Source organism: Thalassophryne amazonica, chromosome 5 (assembly GCF_902500255.1).
Source record: "Thalassophryne amazonica chromosome 5, fThaAma1.1, whole genome shotgun sequence".
Lineage (NCBI taxonomy): Eukaryota > Metazoa > Chordata > Actinopteri > Batrachoidiformes > Batrachoididae > Thalassophryne > Thalassophryne amazonica.
This window is the reverse complement of record NC_047107.1, coordinates 21,942,873-21,970,500: the sequence shown is the minus strand read 5'-3', so window position 1 is coordinate 21,970,500 and position 27,628 is coordinate 21,942,873. Positions and strand designations below refer to the sequence as shown.

Sequence of the window (27,628 nt, the reverse complement as noted above, 5' to 3'; positions counted from 1 at the left end):
CTAATTTCAGATTCTTCACTTTCTTTGTTACTCAAAAGCAGAATGAACAAGTAACAAAACACACGAGTTGTTTGGAACATGTCAGAGGGGGAACTATCATCATTCTACCAATTTCCTTTTGTTTATCCAAAAGATGAGAGTAGAGATTGTTGGCCATTCATCGCTCACTTAGAAATAGTTATTCTCTTGCTGCCCTATGCAATGAATTCTTTCAGAAAGATCACCTTGTTGCCTTCAACATTAAGCACTTCTGGAAAAGAACATTTTTTAAGGATTTTATTTTTTGCCATGGCTGACTTGAAAAGAACATAAACAGAGTAAATGATACGTGTGTATGTTCTCGTCTGAAATGTTTCAGTGTTAATTGATAGTGATCTTTTGTTTAGTGGCAGTGCCATCATTTAAGATCAGTGATATTTTTGTTTTTCTGTGCCTGTTGATTGGAGGGAAACCACTTGCCCCGAAGAGCAGAAACCTAATGTATTTAAGGAGACGTTATTTGGTATTGGCAGATGTAAATTGATGTAGTAAATCACCATTTCATGCACAGGACTGTTGTGGGAGTGGTGATGCTTTGCTGCTTGTGCTGGGGGTAATGTTCCAGTGTTTGCTTCAGAGCCAGACTACTTCCAAGGCATGGGGTGATTAGTGCTTGTCGGTAATTTGGCAACCTTGACCATGTAACCTTGCTGAAGCTGGATTAACATTTTACCCTGTAAAAGCAAGAGATGCCTTAAAACATGTTCCAGTTTTCTGCTGCTCACAGTCTACAAAAGGAAATAAGTGCTCACAATGTGCTTCATGACCAGTCACACAGGAATTCTTATCAGAATTAAGCACATTAAAGGAGTATCCCCATTTGACTTGTCATAAAACTGACAAAATTTACTTTTTGTTAAAATTTAGTTATTATAAATTACACTTACTGTATTTTGTAGAGTATAAGATTTGTTTTGTTTATTCCTTTTTGTACTAGTTTTGGCTGGTCCTGCAGCTTATAAACATACAGTGGTGGGCACAGTTCAGTTAATCCGATATCAGATAATTATCGAACCTAATGTTTATTCTAGCAGATTAGCTTTTCAGATAAGTATTAAAACCGTCATCAGACTAATTATCTTCCAATAAATTTAGTTCGAATAACTTTCAATCGATAACATTTTCTTGCTGGTAAAGTTTAACAGTCAAAAACATTTGTAAACCCTAAAATCAAACATTTTAGTCGGTTTGTTGTGTGTTTGTAGCAGACTGGCTGCTTGTTGCTTCCTGATGATGTCATCATTAAGCGCGAAACATGATTGGCTGGTCAATGCAGGGAGCATTGTGGGTAGTGTAGTTCAGGATCACTTTGGACGTTCCAATGACTCGTGCACTCGACACAAAAACAAAACAGACTAATTTTAACTATATATATATATATATATATATATATATATATATATATATATATTCTCCATGTAATGTGGAGTTGCGTCAGGAAGGGCATCCGGCGTAAAATTTGTGCCAATTCAACATGCAGATCCACCTTGGATTTGCTGTGGCGACCCCAAGTACAAAACAAGGGTGCAGCCGAAGGGACTTACTTATATATATATATATATATATATATATATATATATATATATTTTTTTTTTTTTTATTTGTTTGTGGCTGTAATTTAAAAGCCAAGACTCTGTGGGGGAGAGGAGCTCTCACGGTGCAGCTGTGTGTACAGAGGGAGGGACTATTCTTCACATTTAGACACTGTTTTTGATTTAAAAAAGAATGCTTTATGTGGATTATTTATTCAGATGAGTCCCACTGAAACTAACAGGTAAGAATTATTTACTACATGTATTTTACTCTGCAAATCAATGCATTAATGGACGTATTTCGGTTGTTTAAGGCGCAGAGTTCAAAGCGTGTGAAAAAAAGCAGCAGCTTTTTAGTTTGTAAATGATGGTGTATATATTACCAAAATGAACTGTGACTTCTAATACTGTGTTTTACTGCTTTTGAAAGATGATGACAGTGTTTGGGGTTTTATTTTTTATTTATGCATTTTTCATGTGTTCTTTGTGTTTGTGATCCTTGAATTTACCCAGCAGCCCCTGCGGTGCTTAAAGTGAAACTGGTTTATCAGAAGCCAACAGTGTAATCTGATGTGGCCGTGTCCGAATCAATACTAATAGTTATCGGTTATCGGTAATAAAGATACATTTTTTTAGCAGTTTATTGGTTTATCATCATAAAAGATAACTTTTCAGTTATCTGATTAATGGTTTTCGAAGCTAACTTTTTGGTTAGCTCTGCCCACTACTGTAAATACATAGGGTGTCTCAAAAAAATTTACCCAAAGGTACTCTGAAATATGAATACCAATAAATGGTTTTACTGGGAAATAATGGTATTTTTCTCATTTCAGGAACCCTAAAGTTTGTTCTGCAAGACATTAAAGTCCAGGAAAAATGCCGCAGTTGACCCCAGTTCAGAGAACAAAAATCGTCAAGTTCTGTGCAACGCATCCTAAGGGCTGACTTGCATCTCCTTCCATACAAAATAAAGTCTCAGAGCGAACTAACTCCCCAGCAAATAGCAAGGAGACTTGAATTTGCTAGGTGGTTTTGGGAAAACTGGAGACGGATGATTTGTTTCTTAGGAAACCTTAGACGAGGAGGTTATATCGATCATGTGGTGTAAAAGATAAAGCATTAAAACATCAAAAGAAAGACTGAACTCAAAACTGTGCAATGGGGAGAAAAATCATATGCTTTGGCTACATGGTCATGCAGAAAATGTATGATAATATTGATTGTTTTTTCTGTGCTGTCAAAATGTTTTGTTTTGGGACACCTTATATATATATATATATATATATATATATATATATATATATATATATATATATATATATATATATATATATATATATATATATATATATATATATATATATATATCACTAATCACTTTTATCATAGCTATTTACATGGGACGAGGAATGAAAGCAATAAACAATATCTCATATCAGAAAAGAATAAATGACCAATACTAAAATGTACAGTACGACAATGTACAAAAATCCTAAATAAAATAGTTGATAATACAAAAAAGAAAAGAGGTGCAACAAATATGGTATATCGAAAATATATCACAAAATTCCAAAATGTAAAAATGAAGCATACACCTATATTGATGACTAGAAAAAAACAAAAAAACAAACAACAACAAAAAGAAACAAATATAATGCAAATGCAACATTTGTTTTTTTTTTTGTTTTTTTTGCTGTTAAAATGTTTTACTTTGACAGGATTCAGCGTCAAATATACATTGTGACTTTGCCCTGTGAGATTTTTATGAATTTACTGATAACACGGATGGAGAAGTGCCTGCTCAAGGTTTGAAGTTTGTGAAGCATTAGACGGGAATCTGGGAACTTCTGACTTTACAACTTGAAAAAAAAAAAAAAAAACACTTTTAATGAAAGGCATCAAAGTGCTGATGTAAACCCTGTGCAGGCTGCACACTGGGACATATCCATGTCTGAAAGTTCAAGTTAGTACCAAATGCAAGTGTTTGAGTGTGCACATTGTTTTGACCCATGTTGATAACTTAATTCATAGAATTTTTTTTGACAGGTAACACATCTGATGTTTATTGTTCTGTTACTCACAAACCACAATCATTTATAAGTAGGGACATCTTAACCTCAAAGAGAATGTGATATCATGAACAATGCATTGTTTTTACCCAACAAGACTTCTTTTTGTGACTTCCTTGCAATTCCTTCATGACACCACATATACTATACAATAAAAAATTAATTAAAAAAAATAGCAATATTTTTCAGTATAAACTTTGGATCATCTCTGTAGCCTTATTGGCTGTGGAGATATGGCTGAAAATTTGCTTTTCACACTATGTTTTTGTTGACCATGACCATTGTTAATCATATTGAGATAACTGCCAAAGTAATTTTCTGACCCTAACCCTTTTGGTGAAAATTCATCGAGCTGTTTTTTTTTTTTTTTTTTTTACTTATTCACAGACAGAAACAGACAAAGGGTTGTCTTGGTCAAGGACAAGACAACTGTCTTGTCCTTGACCAAGACATATTGGGAAGCGACCAAGATAACTGAAAATTTGGGGAATGAGCCCACACAGACTAAAGTTGAGGTCCAAATATCTGTGGGATTTATTGCAATTTTTGTGGGTTCTGGTTTGTTTTCGGTCACCCTGTGTGTGTGTGTGTGTGTGTGTGTGTGTGTGTGTGTGTGCATATATATATATATATATATATATATATATATATATATATATATATGTGTGTGTGTACAGTAGTGTTCAGAATAATAATAGTGCTATGTGACTAAAAAGATTAATCCAGGTTTTGAGTATATTTCTTGTTACATGGGAAACAAGGTACCAGTAGATTCAGTAGATTCTCACAAATCCAACAAGACCAAGCATTCATGATATGCACACTCTTAAGGCTATGAAATTGAGCTATTAGTAAAAAAAAAGTAGAAAAGGGGGTGTTCATAATGTTCATCTGCTGTTGACGCTACAAACTCAAAACTATTATGTTCAAACTGCTTTTTTAGCAATCCTGTGAATCACTAAACTAGTATTTAGTTGTATAACCACAGTTTTTTATGATTTCTTCACATCTGCGAGGCATTAATTTTGTTGGTTTGTAACCAAAATTTTGCTCCTTTACTAGTGTGCTTGGGGTCATTGTCTTGTTGAAGCACCCATTTCAAGGGCATGTCCTCTTCAGCATAAGGCAACATGACCTCTTCAAGTATTTTGACATACCCAAACTGATCCATGATACCTGGTATGCGATATATAGGCCCAACACCATAGTAGGACAAACATGCCCATATCATGATGCTTGCACCACCATGCTTCACTGTCTTCACTGTGAACTGTGGCTTGAAATCAGAGTTTAGGGGTCATCTCACAAACTGTCTGCGGCCCTTGGACCCAAAAAGGACTCTCATCAGTCCACAAAATATTCCTCCGGGGGATTCTTGCAAATAAATTAGCTTCACACAGGCGTCTTCTAACTGTCACATCACTTACAGGTAACTCCAGACTGTCTTTGATCATCCTGGAGCTGATCAATGGGTGAGCCTTTGCCGTTCTGGTTATTCTTCTATCCATTTTGATGGTTGTTTTCCACTTTCTTCCATGCGTCTCTGTTTTTTTTTTTGTCCATTTTAAAGCATTGGAGGTCACTGTAGATGAACAGCCTATAATTTGTTACACCTGCGTATAAGTTTTCCCCTCTCCAATCAACTTTTTAATCAAACTACGCTGTTCTTCTGAACAATGTCTTGAACGTCCCATTTTCCTCAGGCTTTCAAAGAGAAAAGCATGTTCAACAGGTGCTGGCTTCATCCTTAAATAGGGGACATCTGATTCACACCTGTTTGTTCCACAAAATTGACGAACTCACTGACTGAATGCCACACTACTATTATTGTGAACACCCCCTTTTCTACCTTTGTTTTTTTACTAATAGCCCAATTTCATAGCCTTAAGAGTGTGTCATGAATATATATCTGATGCATCTGATGCAGATGGAAAAACACTATATAAATGCACTCCATTTACCATTTAGAAACAGTTACTGTTGATGCAGCACACCTGTGTGACAGTGACTCCTGTCTTGCAAATTTCCAGCAAAACCTTCATGCGAAACAGGTCCAGATTATCTCTGTAGTTCTTCTCAAAGGGTTTCCTGTTGACCTGTGCTTATTAGTTGTATTCATCAGTCTTTCTGTTTCTATTTTATTTTTATTTTCTTTCTTTCTTTATTCATTTATTTTTTAGGTCGACTTCATTTCTTTGACAACATTAAGCTAACACTAGCACAAGACACTAGCAGTGACATCTGAGTCTCACAAGACATGTCGGGAAAGTTTCTTTTTTCCAGATGAGGTATATTTTGAGCATATTGATGGTGAATCTTTCAGTTGAATATGATGGAACAAAATTATAGTGATAACAAATCCATTCATTTTAAAATTTATATCATTAAAAAATCCACACACACCTCCGGGGGACGAGCTGGGGAAGGTGTGTGTGTGGATCGGGAGGTCTGGGCGGCTTTGCTTGTGCTGCTGCCACCGCAACCCGACTCTGGATAAAGCGAAAGAAAATGGATGGATGGATGGATGGATGGATCATAAAAAAATTCAAAGGGATGTCAGGTTTAAGTACCAAAAAATGTCAAACATCCATTATCGACAGCCAAATACTGGACATTACCAAATACACATTAGGCTTTAACGGCTGTGGTGAGACCGCAGCTCTCAGTATGAGTGTAACCTGTGTGAGCGTCTGCACCCAACACAGTATGCAACATGCTGCATTGCTGGTCTAATCTGTGTTGTGTCCCTCACTGGGTTTTCAAACCCACAGTCACTGGAATAGGAGGCAGGTGTTGTAACCATGAGGCTAGAATCCACGGCGCCTGTTACTGGAATGTGTTTTGGCATTGAGGAGAGACATTTACTTCACGCTGGGTCTGCTGACGTTTATCCAAGTCAAGGCTATATGCACTTTTTTAACATCAAATCATTGAGCTCTATAAATGCATATTCTGTGTGCTTCTCCAATTTTTGGTCTTCCATTAGAAAATTTACTATAATGTGTTTGAGATGGGTCAATGTGTATGGGGGAAGGGTCAAGCAAGAGCATGCACTAAATATAAAACTGTACCAAATAACACCTCTCCCCCCCCCCCCCCCTCAAGTGGGGTGGGGTGCAGGTGTGAGTATTGGGTGGTCTGGCAACAGAAATTATATTACACTTGCAAAATTGCATTAAAAGGCAAGTTTAATGTGTCTACTACATACGTGTTGTTGCCACACACAATACACACCAAATAGAGCTATTCAGAACTATTGTTTAATAAGGCCTAGTTAAAAATAATGAAACCTCACTACTGATTTGCATTTCATTTTTCATGAACAAGCCATTATTTTATGTAGCACCACCCAGATTTATCTGTGAGTTGCCTATAGTCTGACAGGTATTGAAAATGTCATGGAAAAATTCTGCACGGTTCCAGAGATATGCATGAAATTTACCCCAAAAATAGCACTTTTTTCATCAATTTTGTGTGACATTGATATTTAGCATTATCATTTAAAGTTGAATGTTAAAGAAATAACCTTGTATTTTGTCAGTTTGTTTGTTTGTGCTTCATGCTAACACACAGTAATACATTTTTGTAAAGGTAGAAATGTAATTTCCTAGAAAAAAAACATCATGTTTCTAAAGCAAGGTAAAACTGTCGCAAGCGTAACACTGAGAATAAGTCCTTGATTTATTTGTGTCAAAACCTTAGCTATATCTCCTACTCTGCTTCAATAGAATAATTATATTTCTTGTTCAATAATACCAGGAACTAATGGACAGAATTTCTTTGTTTCAGGCTTCTGCAGAATAAAGAAGATACATCCAACTGTTGTCGCAAGTGTTGCGCTCTAGCACATTATAGTACATATGCACTGATAATTTCTAGCAATGACTGAACCAAGACCAATAGAAATATTGAAACTCTGATATATAACCATAGCTAAAATGATAACATTTCACAAAAAAAGACCACTTTTAAATTTTGATGGTTATGTCACACTTTGGCTTCATTATTTTTGAACTAGGCCATAATAAAAATAATCATTACCCATACGATGGGCTTGCAAATGCAAGTGGGATGAAAACTGGGTAAATTTGATGCAAAAGAAAGAAATGCTAAATATCAAACCACAAACGACACAGAACTGCAGGTGATCCATCACATCCAAAAACTGCTTATGATCATCACCGTTTCTCCAATAAAGGATTAGTCAAAAAAATTCACAAACCTCAAAAGTGCAATTTAATGAAAAAAGGGTGTAGGAATTCACAAAGACAATTGAATATATTAAATGACACCACACTGAATTATTTGTTTGTAAGAGACTCGTTCCAGCCTCTCCTGTTAATGGCTTTACGTTTTGCCTTTGCCTCTTTTTTATAATAATACAAGGTTATACCCCATATTTCTGTGGTGTTGTGACAGTGGTGGATCTGAGGTGGTGGTATGTTGCCCTCCTACAAAAAGCTTATTATTGAGCCTCTTTATCTTTACTGTAGCTAAGTTGTTAATTAGCTAGACCTTGAATTAGATTATTTGCATGTCTGAACAAGGGCTAAGGTATTAATGCTCCCTCAGGACAAAGTTTAATAACCTTTTCGGTGGCTCTCAGGTCCCTGCGGATGGGGCCACTTGGACGCTGGCCCCTGCAAGGAAAGAGTGCACGACCATTTCATCCAATTAGAAGTGGATTATACTGCTGCTCTCCCTTTGAATCCTATTTGCTGTGATAAGGTGTTCTCCTACAGGGACCGAGCTGAGCTCTGCTATCAGGAAAAATGATTAATTCACAACCCAATATTAAAATGCAGTGCCTTCCATTTCACACCGTCTGACATAGGAGGAAGAAATGGCTCAGAAATCAATACAGGCACGAAACAACCACGGCAAGGATGAGAGGACGGACGAGTAAGAAAACACCCCGAAGAATCTCACAACCAAAAGCTTTTATTCTCCACATCACACGTGTAGTGCTCTCCGTGGTGTGGTACGTCCTTGAATTATTCAGAACCTGCTAAACCGCTGGAATGGTTTCAAGACATATGTGGCACAATATCATGGTCACTATTGTTATTGCATTGTACTGTGCAATTTTCACAAATATTTATCTCTTTTGTCTGATCTTCCCGAGGGTATCCGTTTTATTTTTACAATATTGAGCTCTTTGCTTTGAACATGTCCATATACAGATACACAGAATGGAGTCAGACGTTTTTGCACTTTCTCTTCCTCTGCTTTGGCTAAGATAGGTGTAGAGAATCCAGAGTCCAGGTTTTTATTTTCCAAGCCCTCTGACGCCACACAAATGATGTTTAAACACCCAGCACCTAGGGTTTAATTAAGTCCCTCTAATCGTGTTCCAATCAGAAGCTTGGACTGATGGGCTGGAATTCCTGATGTGCATTTCTGTCAGTCTTAATTGGATAATTGATTGCCAATTTGAACCTGGCCACACATTGCATACACAATAAAGCGCCTGGCCATGTTCCTTGAGGATTCATTTTCCATTTGAATAAAGATGCTGCTTCGATAGGCAGAACTCCAACTATTGGTCTTGCTGAAAAATAAGTCTTGGTTACTCATGCAGGTTGGATGGCTGTTTGAATATTTAGTGTGCAAATTCAATTTTTGTGCAAAGAAATGTATTTGCATTGAAATTTCAAGTTACTTATACACTGGAACTCAGTCATACTTGTGTATTTTCTAGTACTCACTGTTTGCGTGCTTATTCTATACACCATGTAAAAATATATATTTTCAAAACATAAAATAGAAATGTAGACACTTTAAGGAATTTTTATGGAATAAAATACAAGCTTATGTATTCAGCAAAATTATACTTGATAAGCATTACTGTGGTTTTACTTTTCACTGCTCTTCAAATTGTTGTTACACATACAAGGAGCGACTGAGAGGTTTTGAGCCTGACCCAGGAAAAGTAGCGTGTGGTTCTTCATATTTTGCATTCTGTGAAACCAGCGTTTCTCAGCACTGCACCCAATGAGTCAAAACTTCACAGATTCTTGAGAAATGTTGGTTTCTCAGAATACAAACGCTGTAGAGCCACGCCCTACGTTTTTTGGGTCAGGCTCAAAACTTCTCAGTCGCTCCTCGGATGTTAGTGTTTATTTGAGAAAATGATCATTTGGCAGAATTATGACAAATGCGGCTATAAGCGAAGTGCACATTGCATCTGCGCATGCGTGGGTCAAAGGGGGGCAAAAATCCCAGCTACCACACTCACACCGCTCCCATTGAATTTCATATACAGTAACATTAGCGGACTGTGAAAGTTAAAGCTTTTACAGGGATTGTTTCAAAGGCTTTAAGCCTTAAGCAACACATACAATAATGACAGGGGCGCATTGTGCTGTTTTCAAATGCTCGAATGGAATTCATAGGCTTGAAAGTTGGCTGAAAACACATGATTGCAAACCTCCGCCGAGTCCAAACAAAGACGGAAAGAAGAAGAAATGTGGTTGTAAAACTCCATTCGTTCTACACAGTTTCACCACAGAAAAGAACGATCCAGACGGACGTAAAAGACGGACTAAAATTGTAAGTTTCTTGCATACATTTATTTTGTCAGTACCCTGAAACCGTGCCGCCGTTTTCGTGCATCGGCATATGACTGTAATGTCGCGCCATGAATGACGTGGCGCGTAATATTGTAAAATTGACATGTTCTATAAACAAACCACATGCATGCACATATTGTATGTCTGTCAACTTATCAAAATAAACGTGACACCAAAGAGGTTATATGTAAGACTCACCATCATTGTCGTCATTACGAAGCCGGCGGAGGCGCGATTTCTCATCCCTGCTTAGCAAATATTCTGCAATATCCACAGTTTCAGTCTCTGGACCTCGTCTAACCATCCATTAGCCTCCTTCAAGGGGTCAGAAATTTGTTTGTCTCCAACTATCAACAAGCACTGGTCATTTTCGACAGCAGCGTGCTCTTCCTCCGTCTGCACTAACGGGAGTTTCTGTAACAATGCAGCACACGCAAGCACAACCAGCTCTTCTTTCCATTTCTGTCCACTGCCGTACGTAGTCCTGGTTGTAACAGGCAATCCACGGAGCTTAAAAAAAGCTTTAAATCATCAACGTTCCAGCGGTTGAAATGATCCAAATCACAGCACTCCTCGCTGCTTTCTGCCACCATAGCTTGTGGGTTGGTAGCTGAAAACTTTAGCCTGCCCATAATGCACCACGCGGCCTGAGATGCACACTTCGCTTATTGTCATGTGGCCTCCCGGAGTGGCAGAGCAGAGGCCGGGGTGGGGCGGGGCTGGGGACAGAAACACAAAGAAGTGTTAGGAGTGGGGGGGGGGTGTGCATCATGTGTGCAGATGAGTTCATATCAGTCTCTGTTCATGTGTGCGTAGAGTCTGTAGGGGAGGGCAAAATGAAGAGAGAGCCAAATGCTTCACCAAGGCCGTTGAAATCCCTTCGGTAGCTGATAAGGCTGCCATGTTTAAGTTAGGCAGAGAGACACAGAATTCCAATACGGCCTCTCTTGAACCGTCCAGATCCAATTGTGAATATTCACTGGTCTCCAACATCAGTTCCTTTGCAGGGCAGACAAATTTCTCAGAGATGGTGTCCACTTTAAGTTCAAAAGTTAACACAGTGTATATATATATATATATATATAGTACTATGCAAACATTTTAAGCATTCCAAAGCTATAATAAAAGCAGTGTTTGGTGACCTCAACCCAACAAAGCATCAATTCCAACAAAAATGAATGCCTGAGCTATTCAATAATAATAATCACATCATTCATTTCTTTCAAGTGTACTGGCCAGTGGAATACTACACAAACACAGTTCCACAGTGGATCCCTACATATACCTCAGGCTGTGGTTGGACAGCAAACTGGACTGACAACCCATAGCAACCATCTGTACAGGAAGGGACAGAACAGGCTGGACTTTTTGAGGAGGTTGTGGTCATTTAACATCTGCAGGAAAACATCTGTGGATGTTCTAATAGTCCAGGGGTGGCCAAGTTCGGTCCTCGAATCCAATGAAAGGCTCATTAAAACTCTGCTAACGAATCTTTCATTGGATTCAGGTGTGTTGGAGCAGGGAGACAACTAAGAGTGTCAGGAATGTGGCTGTCCAGGACCGAACTTGGCCACCCCTGTAATAGTCCATAGTAGCCAGCATCCTCTTTTACACCGCAGTATGCTGGGGTGGGGGGAGCACATCCATGAAGGACACATCCAGGCTGGACAAACTGATCAGGCGGGTTGGCTCTGTGGTTGGCATGAAGCTGGACTCTCTGGTGATGGTGGCAGAGAAGAGAACACTGGACAAACTGCTGGATATTATGGACAATGACAGTCACCCTCTGCACACCGTTATCAGCAACCAGAGGAGCCTCTTCAGCCACAGACTGCTCCTTCCCAAGTGCAGGACCAACAGACTGAAAAATTCTTTTGTCCCTCAGGTCAGACTGCACTCTACAGGAAGACAGTGGATGGGAAGGTGAGGAACAATAGTAGCCAATAAACCAGTACTGATCAGTAAGTCCCTTCAGCTGCCCCCTCTGCAAGTTGAAGTGGCACAAGTTTTACCGTTGCCGTTCCTGACGCAACTCCATATTACATGGAGAAATGTGGCAGGGGTGGGATTTGAACCGGGAGCCTACTAAAACCGAAACCAAGTGCACTAACCACTTGGCCACCACCCCTGCAGTATTGATCAGTATGTCTGGTATTTATATGTGTACGAGGAATGTTAGAAAAGTATCCGACCTTTTTGTTTTTTTCAAAAACCTGATAGATTTGAATCACGTGTGCTTGCATGAGCCAACCTTGAACCTTGGTGCGCATGCATGAATTTTTTCATGCCTGTCAATTGCATCATTTGCTGGCAAGCAGCCATTGTGTGAGGACGTGTGTAGTGCTCTCTGCGGATTTTCATTGCAAGGAAAATGACAGAACGACTGGAGCAGCACCGCATCAAATTTTGCCAGAAACTGGGAGACAGCCACGTGGAAACCATTCGGAAGATTCAGATGGCTTTCGGTGATGATCCTATGGTCATCACACAGATTAAGGAGTGGTACAACCGGTTTTAAGGATGGCCGCACAACGGTGGAGAGCGAGCCACGCTCCGGTCGGCCATCAACATGCTGAAATGACCAGATCATTTCCAAAGTGAACGCTGTGGTGATGCGGGACCGTCGTGTGACTATCCGAGAAATTGCGGAAGAGGTGGACATCAGCACTTTTTTGGCACATTCCACTGTGACAGAAGATTTGGCCATGAAAAGAGTGGCGGTGAAATTCGTGTCGAAGCTGACGGCGGAGCAAAAGCACTTTTGTGTTGAAGTCTCACAGGACATGCTGGACTCTGAAAAATGATGGCCACCTCTTACACAATTTCTCGGATAGTCACATGACTGAAAAGCCACCGAAAGCCGTCTGAATCTTCCGAATGGTTTCCACCTGGCTGTCACTCAGTTTCTGGCAAAATTTGATGCAGTAGCGCTGCTCCAGTCGTTCCGCCATTTTCCTTGCAATGAAAATCTGCTGAGAGCACTACACACGTCCTCACACAAAGGCTGCTTACCAGCAACTGACGCAATCGACAGGCGTGACAAAGTTCATGAATGCGCACAAAGGTTCAAGGTTGGCTCATGCAAGCACACGTGATTCAAATCATAAGGTTTTTGCAAAAAATAAAAAGGTGCAATACTTTTCTAACAGACCTCGTATATTTATATTTATATTTGCAAACTGTTTTTACGTGCACTTTTGTTACTCAGTGTGCTTCTTACCCTGTGTGCTGCTATACAATGCTGCTGGAACCTAATTTTCTCTGAGGGAATCTTCCCAAGGGATCAAAAAGGTTCTGTCTGATGTAATCTAATCTAATGATCATGCAATATGAAAATGATTGTGAAATACAATTAGTCATATGTTAAGTCATGATTTTCTTGAACTAGTTTTTGAGGTCCTGTGACTTATATTCTGAAAAATCACACTCAAATAGAACCAAATTTTCATATTGATTGTCATGAATCTCATGCGTTGTAATAAATGCCCACCTTCTAACTCTGGAGGAGATACCACATGGAGCTTGTGGCAGGCCGTTACACCATTAATACACATGCATCTTACCTCCAACAGCAGTCCAGGGGTGTTTCACAGATGAGGACATGAGGCCAGGACAGCAGCCTGCAATTAGAATCCTCTCACCAAAATGGAAAAAAAATATATAATTCCATGTGATAATCCAACCATCGTGGTGTCCAGAGTTGTGTTCTGCTGCTGAAGTGTGCAAACAAGTAAAAAGAAAGTTCCTCAGAAAGGCTCCGTCTGAGGGACTGTATGGACCAACTGCCAGCAAACATTGGGGCGAAGCTTTATTTTCCATCTTGTCTCAATTTCTGCTGATTTGGGGCTTTTCAATTACACATCCAAGTTGGTCAAAGTTAGCAGTATTAGTAAAATTATCAATTTTACACAACTTCAATTAATTGGTGCGGTTTGACTGGCAAGTCTCAAGCTTGAGAATTTTTCTGGAAAAATACTGTTACAATACCACGACACTGCAGCCCAGTTAATTAAAAGATCAAGTAGGCAATGGCATATTTTGTGCTCTAATTATTTTTTGTTGCCTTTCTATTAATTCAACCAAATACCCACAAATAAAGAGGCTCATATCTGCTTGTTGGGTTGTTACAGGATTACAGGAAAACTAATGAACAGGAGTCAGAGAAAAGGTTGAGCCTGGCCTGAAAAAATATGCTGAAATTTTAGATAAAGGGGGTCTATTCATATTAAAATATCGGCTTTATATTGCAAGACGTTTGGTCCTCGTTAGAGGTACATGCTCTAATGAGTGCCCTTCAGAGTCAACACAAACAATGAGCCTGAACAACAAATGATTTAAGTGAGCTTACATTCCTCCTCACAGAACTATTGCATTGCAGTTTATTACATCAAAAATGTGTTCCCATTTTTCTGGCCAGTCTGGCTATTTCGTTGTGTGAGAATGTCGACAGTGTATCCAGAAAGTCTTCATAGCACTTCACTTTCTCAATTGTTTTTTAATCCATCCATGTGTCATGCTGTTTTTGATTGTTTTAACCCTGTATCTACTTGTGAGCTGACTAAAATTGTTAATCATCTTAAGTCTTCTTCCTGCACGTTGGACATTGTTCCACGTCATTTGTTTAAAGATGTTTTTCAGTGTATTGGTCCATACATTGCTGAACTTGTGAACGCTTCTCTATCAAGTGGCTGTTTTCCGTCAGCTCTTAAACATGCTGTAGTCCTGCCGCTCATCAAAAAGAGCAATCTTGACCCAAATGTGTTGTCCAATGTGTTGACCAATCTCTAAATTGCCATTTGTGTCTAAAGTCTTAGAGAAAGCTGTCTATGACCAATTGCAGGCTTATCTGGATCTTAATGAAATAGGGTAGAAGTTTCAATCTGGTTTTAAATTAAGACAGTACTGAATCAGCCCTTTTAAAAGTTTTCAATGACCTTCTTTTAACTGTTGATGCTGGGAACTCTGCGGTTGTTCTGCTTTTAGATTTATCTGCAGCCTTTGACACAGTGGACCACAGTGTCCTTGTGACTCGCCTCGAGACGCACATAGGTATTAAGGGTTCAGCGCTGAATTGGTTTCGATCCTATCTTTCCAACAGACGTTTTTCTGTTAATGTAGGACAGTACTCTTCCTCTGTGTCTCCTCTTAAATATGGCGTGCCCCAGGGCTCAATTTTAGCACCACTTCTCTTTGCTTTGTACATGATCCCTCTTGGGTCTGTTTTTTAAAAAGCACAAAGTCTGTTTTCATTGTTTTGCAGACGACATTCAGATTTACCTTCCTGTAATTTCGTGTGATACCCAGGCTGCTGTAAAAATACTACAGTACTGTCTAAATGATGTACAAGTCTGGATGAGAGCTAATTTTCTGAATCTTAATAAAAATAAAACTGAGATTTTAGTGTTCGGGCAAAGTAACCCTCTACAAGGACAAGACAGTATTATTGGTCCTCTGTCCACTTTTTGTCGCCCTTTTGTAAAAAATCTAGAGGTGATAGTTGACCCATTGTTCAGATTTGATAAGCACATCAGCTCTGTCATCAGGGCCAGCTTCTTTCAGCTGAGGACTCTTTCCAAGATTAAATCTTATTTTACTCGAGTTGATTTTGAAAGAGCTATCCATGCATTTCTAACATCACGTCTGGATTATTGTAATGCTCTCTATGTTGGGCTGGACCAGTGCTCCCTACAGCGCCTGCAGAGTGTACAGAATGCTGCAGCCCGCCTTTTGACTAAAACAAAGAAGCATGAGCACATCACCCCTATGCTCTGCACCTTACACTGGCTCCCTGTCGGCTTTCGTGTTAAATATAAAGTTTTGCTGATTGTTTTTAAGTGTCTGCACTGTATAGGCCCGATGTATGTGAGTGAGCTCTTGCAGCCGTACACTCCACGTAGGGCTCTGAGGTCAGCTGACCAGCTTCTCCTGGCTGTTCCTAAAGCCAGGCTTAAATCCAGAGGTGATAGAGCCTTTTCTGTGTCAGCACCACGACTCTGGAATGATCTTCCACTGACTGTCAGGTCCTCAGAGTCTGTGGGACAGTTTAAGTCCAGACTGAAAACTCATCTCTTCTCCCTGGCTTTCAACACTGGCTAAGTGGTGTATGCTTTGCTCTGCTATTTTGCTCCGTATTTTTAGATTATTTATTTATTTTATTACTTTCCTTTAATATTTTACACTTTTGTATTGTTATTATTGTGAAGCACTTTGGTCAGCTGCAGCTGTGTTTTAAATGTGCTATATAAATAAATTTGAATTTGAATTTTGAATTAATGTTACAGCCTTGTTCTAAAATGGATGACATTCATTTTTTTCCTCAAAATTCTACACACAACACCCAGTAATGACAATGTGAAAATTTATTTTTTTTATTTATTTATTTATTTATTTTTAGATTTTTTCAAATTTCTAAAAAAAAAAAGAAAAAGAAATCACATATTCCTAAGTATTTACAGACTTTGCCATGAAGCTCAAAATTGAGCTCAGGTGCATCCTGTTTCCACTGATCATCCTTGAGATGTTTCTACAGATTAATTGAAGTCCACCTGGGGTAAATTCAGTTGACTGGACATGATTTGGAAAGACACACACCTGTCTTCATATAAGGTTCAAGAGTTGACAGTGCATATCAGAGCACAAAACAAGCATGAAGTCAAATGAATTGTCTGTAGCTCTCAGAAACAGGATTGTCTCAAATCTGGGGAAGGGTACAGAAACATTTCTTCTGCTTTGAAGGTCCGACTGAGCACAGTAGCGTCTATTATCCAAAAATGGAAGAAGCTGGGATCCAACAAGACTCTTCCTACAGCACGTCCCTTAAGGCCCCTTCACACATAACATAATTGTAGCCGACTAGCGCATGATGGAGGAATCGTGTGCCAGTTCTGAAAAATTCGAGCCACCTCAATCGCCTCGTACAGCTGTCGCCACAACCTTTCGGGCACGGCACATGCACTCTACATTTGTGTGCCGCTCATGTTGGAAACCCATTTGAATGGCATGCAAGATGAGGTCGCACTCACAAGTGATCGTGTTCGCATCATTTGCACGGCGTGCCAAATGCAAGTCAGACATATTGTGCCACAGTGGAGGAGCTGAACAAAATCATCGGCCATGGTGCACTGTGGCTGCATGGCACGATTGAGGCAGTCTTCACACCCACAGCCAAATGTTGGCGAATCCTGGAAAATTTGACCCATTTTCGGCCGGAGTCAGCCAAAGTCCAGGTACCACCCACGAACATCCAACACCACTCGTGGGGCACTTAGAAAAGGCAAGGCTGTTTGTGCAGCCAGCACAGAGTAGAGTGCAGGTGACTACTTTCAAACTGGCTGTGCGAATGGCCCCACATTTCCTAAGTGTACCACGACTGTGCCATTACCAGTCAACACACATCATGCAAGGTCCCCCCCGCAACACATGTGGCATGCGAGTGTGTCGCTCCACCCACCCACCCCCACAACACAGATGTCATGAGGAGTGTGCCATTGCTCTCCCCCATACGCCTTCATCCAACATTGTTAGGTGTAGCTGAGGTGGCCGGAGTGCCAGCGCAGCGCACATCTGTATGGCTGTAATGTCCAGCTGAAACAGCTGACCAATGTGTACATGCAACTCAGCTACTCAGCTGGAGACCATATGTTGTGCCATCAACAACATGAACAAAACCCCACACAGTGCACGTGTGGGCAGGCTCTCATGCTCTCATGCTGATAATTACATACAGAAAAGATCACATGGGAATCGGTAACCCATGTCTGAGCACGCACAGCACGTGTGAAGTTTGTCATCAGCCAGCCAGCCAGGCTAATGAACCTTCCACCATGTAAATTGTACCCCACTTGACAAACAGAAAGAGTGGAAAATAAATACAACATGAGGAAAGGTGTGAACTCATTCATGTGATTGCTTTGCTCACAGCATTGTGGACATACGGCGCCTCTCAGCTGATCACCAGCTAGCAAATCATCTGTCAGCTGGAACTGATAGCAGCTCAGTGCAGACGACGTGTTAAATTAAAAACACAGAGAACAACACCATGACAAATGCATACAATAATAAGTCACAGCTGGAGAACACGTACCGTGTTTTGGAGGACATGACATTACAAATCTACGCCATGAGGCGGGTGCATGGGCATGCTGTCCTCGGGCAGGAACAATCACGTCAGCGTGCACATCGGCAGGCTGTCCCATGTGAAAAGGGCCATCTGATCATGTGTACACTCAGCTGGTGATCTGAATGTCACGTCACCCACGTCAGCTATGGCCCACATGGCGCGGTGTCCTTTAGTGCGTTCCTCACTGGACACTCGGGGCCGGCTGGAGATGCAGAGGAACAGAAGGATCATATTTGTATTGTCCGCTCGATAAGAGGGATTAAATATTAAATATTGCTGTGTTTTTTTTTTGGTGTGTGGTTCCCCCCCATAGCAGCAGTGCAATGTGGTGTCACACTTTCCAGGTGCTCACACTATGTTCGTGAATGTGCACAAGCGTGCATGAAACCGTTGGCATGGTATTGTTCATGCCTGTCCTGACAGCAGGTGGAATGTTTTATGGTTCCCCATTTTGTTTTTTTGTTTGTGGTTTTTCATCCAGTTCCTGGTTCTTTCGCCCAAGTCCGTGTTATAAGTTAAGGGGCCATTAGTCAGGGACGTGACCAAGAACTCGATGGTCACTCTGACAGACCACCAACATTCCTCTGTTGAGAGAGGAGAACCTTCCAGAAGAGAAAACATCTCTGTAGCAATCCATCAATCAGGTCTGTCTGGCAGAGTGTTCAGAAGGAAGCCACTCGTTAAAGGCACATGGCAGCCTGGGTGGAGTTTGCAAAAAGTCATGTGAAGGACTCCCAGACCATGAGAAACAAAATTCTCTGGTCTGATGAGACAAAGATTGAACTTTTTGGTCTGAATGCCAGGTATCATGTTTGGAGGAATCCAGGCACCATCCCTACAGTGAAGCCTGGTGGTGGCAGCATCATGCTGTGGGGCTGTTTTTCAGTGAGAGGAATTGGGGCACTACTCAGGAATGAGGGAAAGATGAATGCAGCAACGTACAGAGCCATCCTTGATGGAAGCCTGCTCCAGAGCGCTCTTGTCCTCAGACTGGGGTGAAAGTTCTTCTTCAGCAGGACAATGACCCTCAGCACACAGCCAAGATATCAAAGAAGTGGCTTCAAGACAACTCTGTGTATGTCCTTGAGTGGCCAAGCCAGAGCCCAGACCTGAATCTGATTGAACATCTCTGGAGAGATCTGAAAATGGTGTGCACCAACACTCCACATCCAACCTGATGAAGCTTGAGAGGCACTGCAAAGAGGAATTGGGCTTTGCCCAAAGGTAGGTGTGCCAAGCTTGTGGCATCATATTCAAGAGGACTTTAGGCTGTAATTGCTACCAAAGGTGCAACAAGTGTTGAACAAAGGGTGTGAATACTTATTGTAACGAGAAGGCTGTGAACAGTTTGCTCAAGATTTCATGAGTTGCATGGAGCTGAAAAGGTCACTGCTTCCTTTTCAAAAGGACTTCCAATCCTAAAAATTCCAAAGCCTGTGACCTGGTCTGAGAGCAAAGCTGCATCAAGATGTCAAATACCAGCAACCCTCTAATTCATTTACGACATCTAAAAGCATTGTTTTGGGGAGTCTGGTGGTGTCTTATCACTCATGAATCAGCCAGCTGCTCCCCATATGGCAATAAAAATACACGCCTGCATGTCATGAACAAACTCTACCTCTGAATCTAAAACTCAGGTAAATGACAGAAATCCAATTACTCTTTCCTAAAGCGAACAGCACACCACCTGGCAATCACGGTTAAGCTTGACCCCAGAATGACCAAATTCACTTTTTATTGGCCATGTAACATCGCCAGGGCTATTGAAAGGATGGTACAACAGTGACTCCAAGCGGATCAACTTAGATTTGACAAGGTGTCTTCTTCTTCTGACTCTGAACTTTTGAATAAAAGAAAAAAAAAAGGAATCCAATGTCTTTTGTCTTCTCAATTCCCTTTGCTTTTTGTTGTTTGAAAAGCATGTCCCAAGCAGAGGGTCACCCCTTTGAGTCTGGTCTGCTTGAGGTTTCTTCCTCAAATTATCAGATGGAGTTTTTCCTTACCACTGTCGCCTGTGTGCTTGCTCTATTGGTTGGTAAGGTTAGACCTTACTTGTGTGAAGCACCTTGAGGCAGCTTTGTTATGATTTGGCACTATATAAATGAAATAAATTGAACTGAATTGAAAATAAAAATAATTTTGTTTGGTGGTGTAATCAAACAAGGATGAAACTGTTAATCCACATTATCTCTGAATGTTTTATATATTGAATGTAGCCAGAAGTTAGAAAGTCTTATCATTTTATTATTATTATTATTATTATTATTATTATTATTATTATTATGGGTATTGCGTGTTGTTTCAAGTGTGCTTATATTACATAAAATACTTTTCACTACAAGACAGTACTGGGTTTAAGGGTGATTCTTAGACTACGGGCACTTATTATGTCCTTTGATCACATTGTATGAAAAACAGAAAAAAGGGGAAATTTCACACTTTTATAGTTATTTTTACAATGAAAGTGTGTTAAGAAATTTGTTCTAGTAGTCTATGATGACTTTTTCACCTTTTTTTCAGCATCATTATATGCAAATATTGCCATTTTGTGCTTGTCCCACACCCAGACTTTTGATCTTCAATGATAAAAATGAATGGTAAAGAAACGTTTTTTCTAATGTTTTAAAATATCTCTGAATAAAATATCAGTAAAATAATCAAAACATAATTGGGGTATTCAATGTCATACAACTGTTGTGATTTTTTAAACAAAATGTAGTTGTCCCACACTATTGCCGTAATTTCCACCACAACACTATAATGTCCCTTTAAACAGTTTCTATGAAAGATTATTTGGGTAGTTTCTATGGAGATAAACAGTGACATCAGAGCACATTATATAGCGCCAAATCACAACAAACAGTTGCCCCAAGGCACTTTATATTGTAAGGCAATGGTGTGGTGGACATTACATTTACAAGGCCAATAGTGCCCGTAGTTAAAGAATCACCCTTAAGCGGGGATTTAAGGAAGCGATATAATGTTGTAACAGAGACAAAGAAACGAGGTTAAAACTATGCTACCTACAATTTTTCTGGGCAGAGTTAAGATGGCCTGTTTTTGTTCTTTCACTGCATTCTTTGGCCCTCTTCACCTCCTTCAGCTGTGTTTGTCATCTTGTTTTTGACACTTTTTTGCCCTTTGCCCACATGCATGTGGGCTTTGAGTTCTTTGTACTTTGCTTTGTACTTTGTACTTTTAGTTTTTGGTGAATAGAGAAGAAAGACACTAAACCTTTATTCTGATAAGCCGACACAACAACCTCTCAGTACGTGTATCCATCCGGGCTGGCCTGAGCCATGCATCGACTCAAACCGCCGTCAGAAAGTCAACAAAGCTCTGAACCGCAGAAAGCTACTCCTGCTGAACAATCACAACCCGGGTCAGGTGGCGACCAGCAGAAATCCTCTGTCAAGGTCCATCAAGGCGAGCTGTTGGCGAAAGATGGACGAACAATGTGGACATCGACGGCTGTCGGCATCTGACCCCAGAGACATCCCGCTCTGCTGCAAAAGTAACCTGTCCGGTTCTGTCAGAGTCTAGCAGAAGTGGATTTATTTAATTTATTCACCCTTATCACTACTATATCATGTTAATGCTAAAATAAATTCCCTGCAGAATATGAAGTAATCCATTCTTAAATCGCCCACAGATATTTCCATGTTGCATGGCCGTTATATAATAATCATTTGCTGAACTTCATTGTTATCATCAAAATACATCACTGTGATATGTCTGTCCTATTTAACCCCTGACTGAGTTAAATAAATGTGTCAACATGTGTGGTTGTCTGTGATTTATATGTTTAAAACAGAGGTGTTCAATCTGTCCCGGCAAAACTTCCCGACTGGAAGAAAGAGACTGATACAGGATTTGCTGTTGGCTGTATTTCACATAGTGACATTATAACCTTGTTGTAACCCTCACATCAATGGGTGGTGCCCCAGATTAATTTGAGGTAAAAATAAATACTAAAATTAATTTCATTATGTATGTGTGATTTTTTGGGGGGAAAAAATAATTTTGTCATTATGGGGTGTTGTGTGGAAAAAGTGAAGCACTGTGAATATTTCCAGATGCACTGTATTTAATACACCAAAGCCTTAGATATGAAATACTATATATATATATATGCAGGGGATGTATCTAGGTACTAGAGGTGTAATGTTGCATTGTGGATTGTGATAACTGTATCATGAAGCCTGTATCAATTTTCTTTTTATCCTTTTTTTTAATGAGTATCGTAATTAAATGAAAATAAATGATTGCATGGAACATTTCACTACCTCTTGCAGAAGAATCATAAATGATTTAGAAAATATGGAAATAGGAAACAGACAACATCAAGTATTACAATTTATCCTTTAGAATATTTTTTTTTTCTTTAAAGTTGAAACATTCACCACACATTACTGCAAAATGAAATACATTTACTGAGGTTTGTGACATACTTCTGATTTCAAATAATAAATATAGCCTGGTCTTGCTCTTGTTAACAGTGTGATATTTCAGCATGGGCATTCACACAAAAATAAATTGATATGTATAGAATGGTGAAAGGTGTACCCTGATATGTACCGTATTATGGGGATAGTGTATGATTATGTATGTACACACTGTTAGGTCCATATGTGTTTGGAACTGGTCTGTCACACCATATTCTGGCTGAAAGAGATTAATTTGAGCATCCAAATCATTTAAAGAGCAAGGGATTTTCTATATATATATATATATATATATATATATATATATATATATATATATATATATATATATATATATGCTATCCCTGTTCACAAAGCCAACAAAAATGTGGCTTTTTCATTTCCTCATTATTTCAAGAACAAATCAGTTAGTTTCAGTTTGTCTTGTTGATTTGTGTTGACTGATATTTAAATTGATTTGATGAACAACATGAATCTTTTCATCAAATCTCTCACTTAATTTTATATGGAATAACCAGATAAAGATCATGATATATAAAAATATATTTATATCAAAAATCTTTCTATCATACATCTTTTAATCTTTATATTGTTCTGTAAAGTAAGCAAGGCCTTGACACCAAAATTATGACTCAGCCAATCAGCCCAGCAATTTTGTCCACAGGCTAGCTCACAGGCCACCTTGTATACATAGACATGACTACAAATTTAGTATAAAGGTGAATATGAATATAAAGATGAACTAGTTAGGATTTTGAGTTTCTTGTCATGATCAATCAAGAGTTATTAAGCTATTGATGCATCACTGATTACCTTTGACTGCATTGAATCTTTCTAGTATAATACACCTTGCTGCCACCTAGTGTACATGTTTGTATGCTGTACTATTACAGGGGGAACCTAGACAACCCATTATGTGAAGACAGGTTCAAAATATGGCATAGTCAAATATCTAAGAAAATTTTATTCTGTAGCATATGAAAACATCTAATATTACAACATTAGGACTTTGACGTGTGGGGAACCACGGGTTCTAGAGGTGGTCATTTTTACTATATATGGAGGACCACTGACTTTTGGGGAAAATCTCTTTGCTACATCAATAAACCTTTCTGAAGCTGCTTAATCAGTACAATATTCAATGTTTAGACATTAGAAATATCAGAAGTTATGTGCTTGTGCTCTTACAGTGTTCACATTAGAAGATTTTTTTTTCCCCTTTGTTTGGGTGGGAGGAGCTGTGTGAGACACTGTTGAGACAAAATTCTGCTATTTGTCCAGAGTGTGAAGATGTTAATTCTGGGTTTTGGGTCACATGCAAACAGAAAATGTCCAAATTTGAATTTGCTGTCTGGAATGTTAGAGGATGGACAGACTGATGAATTCTGTCAGGTCTGCAGCAACATCACAGGCTTTTATTTTGAAATATATCCCCTTATTTTGGAAGTGCATATTGGTCCGATCACCTTGCTGTTTTCACGACTTAAATCTTCATGAAAAAAATACATAAGTATGCCAAAGGATGAAAGTCAACTCTTTCAGGATTTCAACTGATGCTCCGGACACACAAACATTATAATGTGAATAATGCATTTTACACAGGGGACTATACTGGTTACTAAGACAGAATGATGCTATAAAGTTGTATTTATTTACCAGTGTTCAATAAAGCATAGATACGAATAACACAATTAAGAAAAATTATATAATGTATGTATGAACATTGGGTAAAATAACTATTGAACACATCACAATCTTTCTGAGTAAATGTATCTCTAATGGTGCTACTGACATGAAATTTTGACCAGATATCGGTAACAACCCAAGTAATGAACATGCTTACTGAAATTTATTTAATACTTCATTCACAAGCCCTTGAAAAAACAAAGACTAGTTTATTTGCAGGAGAAACTAGTCACATGCGCAGATGTGATTTTGGCCCACTCTTCCACACACACAAACAGTCTTCCAGTCTTGAAGGTTCTGAGGACCTCTTCTATGACCTCTTTTAATTTTCATTTTATTTTCATTTTATATAGCGCCAAATCACAACAGAGTTGCCTCAAGGCACTTCACACAAGTAAGGTCTAACCTTACTAACCCCCAGAGCAACAGTTGTAAGAAAAACTCCCTCTGAGGAAGAAACCTCAAGCAGACCAGACTCAAAGGGGTGACCCTCTGCTTGGGCTTTCCATAGAGTCTCTATTGGATTCAAGATATGGTGATTGGCTGGGCCATTGTAGCACCTTTATTTTCAATCACTGAAACCAGCTGAGAGTTTCCTTGGCTGTGTGTTTGACATCATTGACTTGCTGAAGTGTCCACCCTCATTTCATCTTTGTCATCCTGGTAGATGGCAGCAGATTTTTACCAAGAATATCTCGGTACATTTTTCCATTCATCCTTCCTTCAATTATGTGAAGTTTGCCAGTGTCGTATGCTGAAAAACAGCTTCACATCATGATGTTCACATCTCCAAATATCACTGTTGGTATGGTATTTTAGGGGTGATGTTCAGCGCCATTTATGGTGTGTATTATGGCATCCAAAGAGTTCAGTTTTGGCTTCATCTAACCAGACTATATTCTCACATAATTTCACAGGCTTGTGTAAATGTTGTGCAACAAACTTTAAAAGAGCTTCAACATGCTTCATCATGGAGTCTTGTGTGGTGAGCGTGCATACCTCAGCTAAAATTCTTGCTCTGGTGGTCTGACTTCTGTCTTGACTCTTGTAGAGAAGAATAATCAAGAAGTCACAAAAGCTGGAGTTTTAAACCTAACCAGACCCCTCCTACCGAAAGGCAGACTGCTATAGGCTGGTGACTAAACAATAGCTCTAATTAGCACCTATTGTGCTCTAGTTAGCACCCTCCTAATGAGAGGGCAGCTGTCCCTCTCCTGATGGCTCCCTTGACGACTCTGCTGATGACGTGAATGACTCATTACCATGAACAAAAGACTGAAACTGCTTTGACCTGAGTACCCCATTGTAAACAGGGGATAAAGCGTGTCTCAGACCCCCTTCCCGGTTAAGGCTGGGTTTCAAACATTTCACAAAGAATGCCTCCTTGACCCCTCTCTCAAACCATTTCTTCTCTCTGGCTAATATTTTAACTTCCTAAGGAAGTAGGAAGTTAGGAGGAGGAGTCTGGTTAGGTTTAAAACTCCAGCTTTTGTGACTTCTTGATTATTCTTCTCTACAAGAGTGAAGACAGAAGTCAGACCACCAGAGCAAGAATTTTAGCTGAGGAAGCTTCTGCGATTTGAAGCGAAACGTCCTTGCGTCAAGCAACCCAGTCCAGTCAAAGATTCAAGCTTCTCTACTATAAACCACCTGGACAACTGAGAGCCTACACAGAAACTTTGAAATCCTTCTGTAACCGATGCCATCAGTATGTTTTGCAATATTAAGGTTGCAAAGACCTTGAGAGAGAGCTCTTTGCTTTTACACATCATGGGATGTTTGTTGTGTGACACCTTGGTAATAATACACATTTTTTAGGCCATCAGTTGGGATTAGGGATGGGTATCAAGAACCGGTTCCTTTCGGGTATCGTTAAAAAATGAGTCGATCCACCGACATCAATAACCTTTTTACTTAACGATTCCCTTATCAGTCCTTCAGAGTGGCCGTTGTTTTTGGGGGTGTTTGTCAGGAAAATTATAATTTCTCTACATTGATTACAGACCCTGCAGCGGGTCTGCAATCAGCTTTTCTGCAGCGGCTTTGCTTTGAACCTTGAACCAATCGAAGCAGTGATTTGCAGATGGAAGCAGTGCATCCTCATTGCTTTGTTGATTAATTTTTTTTCTTTCGCTTTCCCCCGCTAAAACCCTAAAGAGCATATGGCTGTGAGTATTATTTACATTTTTTATGTTAAACTGAGTTGTTATGGTCTTCTGAAACAGTTGATCGATGTATTTTTATAACATAAAAACGGGACTGATGCTAACACATTAGCATGTCTATGGCATTTTCAATGTTAAAGTTAGCATTAAGCAGTTGCAGCTGTCAAGCACTTGTTGTCATAAAAGAGTCAAATCTATTACAAATTGTAATATTTTTTAAATTTATTTAAGAGTCAAATGTATTACACATTGTAATATTTTTATATATTTAAATTTTTATATTTAAATTTATTTTTGTTTATATATTAATAATAATAGGAAGCACAACAATAATAGTAATAATAACTAATCTAATGATTATATACAATTTTAGAGAAAGAGACAAAAAGAACCTGAATAAAAACACAACAGAAAATATAAAACCAACTAACAATGAACATACATAAATAAATAAATACATACATACAGAAATACATAACTGTTTCCTGTGAACACCTAGTGACTCTTACACCTCCATTTCATCCCTGTCTTATTTAAGTTTAATGGCAGTTTGTTTCAGTCAAACCATATTTTCAATTTGTTAATTTCTTCAGTGATTTCCTCCAGAACTATCTGCCAAGCTAGAAAACTGCTGCATCCTAGAAAGAGCAGAATACTACTGGAATGAAGTAGGAAAGTTGGGTTTTTTCTCACTAAATGGATGCTGCACTCACTGCAGTTTATTGTCTGGAATAGTCCCAGACTGCATTTCAGAGATCTAGAATTCAAACATTTTCGTGCAGGTGGTGTTGGGGGGTAATTTTTGGGTTCAGCTTTTTTTTTTGTTTTTCACCACTTTCATCCCGGAATATGTGAAATTGTGAGTCACTTTTGTGTGGATTAAAGTTACTAACTGGGACTCCTGTCTTGTTGTGAGAAAGAAACGAGAATCATCCTCGGTTCTGTTCACACAGCTCTAAACGCTGCGCGGCTCTCTGCCGAGTCAAGTTAGAACGATAGAG

The 27,628-nt window shown here is 39.3% G+C and overlaps 1 long non-coding RNA gene across 1 annotated transcript; it reads right to left on the bottom strand.

The window, feature by feature from the left end:
- LOC117509748 lies at window positions 1-26,258 on the bottom strand. The gene is made up of 4 exons (XR_004560496.1): window positions 26,135-26,258; window positions 18,906-18,913; window positions 6,354-6,364; window positions 1-13 (listed from the first exon to the last, which is right to left on the bottom strand). It is a non-coding gene; the product is annotated as an uncharacterized LOC117509748 (long non-coding RNA).
- Window positions 26,259-27,628: the final 1,370 nt, after the last annotated feature.